The sequence below is a fragment of the Tamandua tetradactyla genome, chromosome 9, assembly GCF_023851605.1.
Source record: "Tamandua tetradactyla isolate mTamTet1 chromosome 9, mTamTet1.pri, whole genome shotgun sequence".
NCBI lineage: Eukaryota > Metazoa > Chordata > Mammalia > Pilosa > Myrmecophagidae > Tamandua > Tamandua tetradactyla.
In genome coordinates this window covers 18,131,953-18,136,544 of record NC_135335.1, presented here as the reverse complement: position 1 = coordinate 18,136,544, position 4,592 = coordinate 18,131,953, and the positions used below count along the sequence as shown (strand labels likewise).

Below are 4,592 nucleotides of genomic sequence, written 5' to 3'. Positions count from 1 at the left end.
ATACATGTACCACATCAAATGACTTGTGTCAAATGACTCCAAAATTGTAGGTGTCCCTACCAGAGGGTTTTCTTTTACATGAATATAAGAAGATAATCCTTTCTTATGATCTGCTTTTTATATTCATTCTATCTTAAAGAAATCATTGTAAGTTTCTGTCTTGGGAAGCATATTTCTCTGGATTTCAACACTGATATAACTATGCCTAAGTTAACTGAAACAGTAGTTATTCATATGAACTCAGTAAGTCTTTGCCTTTAGCTTTCTACTTTAAGCCAAGACATAAACTCAAAATAGGACATGTGTTGAGAGCCAAGAAAAATTGCTGACAAAATGATATTTCTTTTTTAAAAATATCTGAATGGCTGACTAAAATGGGGCTGAATATGTGTCATAACTTTCAAATACTGTCAGGCAGGATTTCCAATGATGATTCATTTGTCCACAGTTGGTTATAGCAAATACTTGGCTTATTTTCTCAAACAGTTAATTTCTGTTAGACTGAGTCCTAATGGTTTTAGAAAAGGTGTTGAATTATGGATATATTTAATGCATACTCCAGAACCTCCTGGAAAGTATAATTCTATAAATATTATTCTTTCCATAAAAATGACTCATTAAATGTTAGCAGCTCTTGAAATTACAGAGGAGACACTGGTCATGACTTCAGATGAAATCAGGTCTAACAGCTCCCTACATGTCCAGTGAATACTAATCTTTTCCACGCATCTATGCTTTAGAAATAGCAATCAACTGATCCACTCCTCTGAATATGTCTCAATTTAGGAAAATTAGGGACCTGCTCCAAACCCCATTTTACTACCTTCATTTACCAAAAATAATGTATTAGGAGCACTTATGCAAAATTAGATACAATATATATATTTCCCAAATTTGAAAATACAATAATTGAGATAGTGCTGAAAAGAACAACAAATCATCTGGTTAAGATTTCTTTAGCCTTTCCTTGGCATCCATAAATGTCCTGGAACATCAGCCTGATCACCTTAATCAGGATGGACTCCCACCTGCATCCAGAAGCTATCTTGTCCCATTCTGTTGTGATAGCACAACAAGAAAAAATACAACCCCTTAGAACATAAGATTGAGCACTCCATATTCCAGAATGCTTCCAGTTCCAGTCTTGGTGCTAAGATCATGAAGCAACCTAGAAACCCATAAAATATTTAATAGATGTAGATCATTTTTCTTTAGTAATACATGATACAAATTATACTTACTCCTTTAAAAATATCACCAAGTCAAAAATTCTAAGCATAAATAGTTACAAAAATAGAAACAAATTGTACTATTCAGGGGTTATTTGTTAATTTATGAACTTCTAACATGACTAATTAATCTCTGAGCCTTTGTCATTCATGAGAAATTTCTTCAAGGGACATGTGTCCTGCATATCCATATCCACAGATGTTTTGAAAGTCAGAATAAAAGGGATGCTGTTTCTCTATGGAGACAGGTCCCTCCGATTCAAAGGCCATATCACAATTTTCTGAGAGTTACATTTTCCATAATTTATTTTAGGATATTTTAAATTTTACATCATAAGGTATTTTTGCCAGTGGCAAGATTGACTTCAAGCACTACTTAAGTCTCTTCAGAGATCTTAATAATCTGTAACTATAAGACATTGTGTCCAACCAAGCAAATGAATAAGACTTAGGGAGTGGTTTTTCTTCCTCATCCCTACTGGAGATGATAGTTGAGGTTCTTGATCTTTAGGCTATATTTGAGTGAAGTTTGAATGGAGTCACTAAGAAATGTTAGTTCAGAAAAAGATCTTAGATGAAATCTAGGCTTACAATCCCATATCTAACTTATCTTTACAAAATTCGATCCAACAACTGTAAATCAGCTGTTCTTCAAAGGAACTTTGCCTTCCATTTCCAAGCTCCATGTCTGGATTCTACTCCAGGGAAATGAAGTTTTATATACAGGATCTCCCAAGCTGAAGTATCTATGGTTGTCCAAAAGATTTGCTTTAAGTTCTTACTATGTGAACACAAATGGGGTTTTGGTATTTAATCTTCTGAAAACAAAATGTTAATTCCAGAAGAATTTCATGAAAATATTCCTGACATCTGGACTAGGATTGTGGAAACCACAATCCCATCAGAAAATGAACAACAAGACTGTACTTTGTGTTTCAGCTGTCTTTCCTTTGTTGGTATTTGTGGTAGTTAGGTTCAGGTGTCAACTTGGCCAGGTGAAGGTGCCTAATTCTGTGGCTGTGGACATCAGCCAATGGTATGTGAACCTCATCTGTTGCTCATTACATCTGCAGTCAGCTAGGAGGCATGCCTGCTGCAATGAATGATGTTTGATTTAATTGGCTGGTGCTTAAGTGAGAGAGCTCAACGTACCACAGCCAAGCAGCTCAGCATATCTCATCTCAGCACTTGCAACTCAACCCAGGTCTTTGGAGATGCAGAAAAAAATCACCCTGGGGAAAGTTCTTGGAACCCAGAGGTCTGAAGAGAAGGCCAGCAGAGATCACCCTGTGCCTTCTGACATAAGATAGAATCTCAGTTGAAAGTTAGCTGCCTTTCCTCTGAAGAACTAATAAAATAAATCCCCTTTTATTAAAATCCAATCCATCTCTGGTGTTTTGCCTTCTGGCAGCTAGCATACTAGAACAGTATTTTTAATCTCAGCTCTCCAGTATTTCCTTATGTCCTTTGATAGTTCCTACCAAAGTTACAAAGGAGACAGCCAAATATAGACTTTTTAATGCTCCCAGAAGTTCTCCTTATAGCTAATTTTTCCATCCGCTTGTCATTTGTTGATTTTTGGAAAGCAACTTCCTAATAGAGACTTTTTTCTATTGAACACACAAATAGAAAAGTAACATGAAGACATTGTTTGAGGTGCCAAAATCATGGAACATATCACTTCACCAGAAGACAGCTAGGTTCTTATTTCTTTTTCTGGTTACATGTTGTAGATAAGACAGAAACAAAAATGATGTTATTGTAGAAATTACAAGAAATGCTCTAGTAATGCCTGTCTTGCCACCTGGTCACCTGAAACCTTAAATATTGCACACATGCAACATGTTCTTATTTCAACAAATGTATTTTGATGTGAAGCTAACAAATATTTCACCTAATGTGACTGTTGTTTTCTTGCTTCGAATATGACCAAAGATGAAGAAATTAATCTACAATATCCAGAAGTGAAAAAATATGTTGTGTGAAAAAAAACCTAATTAGTCAAGAAATTATTTTTTAGAAATATTTCATTACTAGTGGTAATTCCTGCCATACCTAAAATGAGATGTTTTGAGGATGCTTGCTAGTCTTCTGGAAGCCTTGACCAGTACTGGCATATTTGATCACTGAGGTCATTGCCATTCTAGATAGGGATAGAGAATTGAAGTTCAAGTGACATACCCCTAAATTTGGCTCCAAAAGTATTTGTAGATTTCTCGACCTATTGATTTATTTAGGATAAATTGATGTACGGTATTAATGTTGAACTCACAGATCCTTTTCATGTATTTACCTGGTCTTGTGCCAATCTTAGGTTTATATCAGAAAAATGTAACATGTAATTCTGCCCACAACTGGCAGTTTAAGATCAATATTTGACTTGAAATTTTGCCTACACTATATGTACATATGAAATGATTCCCATAATCAGTAACACGAAGAGAAGATTCTCTTCTTCTATTGGTTTAGAGCAGCTTTCATTTCCTTGTTCCTCAGGCTGTAGATCAATGGATTTATTATAGGGATTATAACAGTGTATGAGATTGTTTTATTTTGGCTCAAGGAATCACCAGAGTTGGAATACATATAAACAAATATAGCTGAGACAAAGAAGAGGGTCACTGCTGTCAAATGAGAAGCACAGGTGTTGAACGTCTTGGACCTGACTTCATCTGCAGTGATCTTCAGAATAGTGCTAACGATGTAACCATAGGATATTATGATAACCAGGACATATGCAAGTCCAAAAATGACTGTGAGCACAGAGGTCATGACTTGAAAGGAAAAGGTGTCAGAGCAGAATAGGATCAGCAGTTGGGGCAGGTCACATAAGAAATGGTCAATGACATTTAGCCCTCAGAGATGGAGCTGAAGAAAGGCACACAGTTGGATAAATGAGCCAAAGAACCCAGTTGCACATGACCCTGCCACCATCTGCACACAGACGGTGGGGGACATGATGGCTGTGTAGAGCAGAGGATTGCAAATGGCAGAGTATCGATCATAAGCCATGGCCGCCAGCAGACAGCACTCAGTCAAGCCCAGGCTAGAGAAAAAGAAGTACTGCGTAGTGCACCCCATAAAAGACATGAATTTATGTTTCTTGAAGAAGTCTGAGAGCATTCTTGGGACTATAGTTGAAACATAGCAGATGTCTAGAAAGGACAGTTTACTGAGGAAAATGTACATGGGTGTGTGCAAGTAGGAGTCCATCCTGATTAGGGTGATGAGGCTCACATTTCAGGACAATGTCATGAAGTAGATTCCTAGCAATATTGAAAAGAGGACAACAGTGAGATTTGGGAATTCAGAGAATCTTAAGAGGATGAACTTGGCAATTGTACTGTTCCTTCCCTCTGTCAT

At 36.7% G+C, this 4,592-nt stretch overlaps 1 pseudogene; it reads right to left on the bottom strand.

The window, feature by feature from the left end:
- Positions 1–3,656: 3,656 nt before the first annotated feature.
- On the bottom strand, positions 3,657–4,592 carry LOC143645921 (olfactory receptor 5AN6-like; annotated as a pseudogene).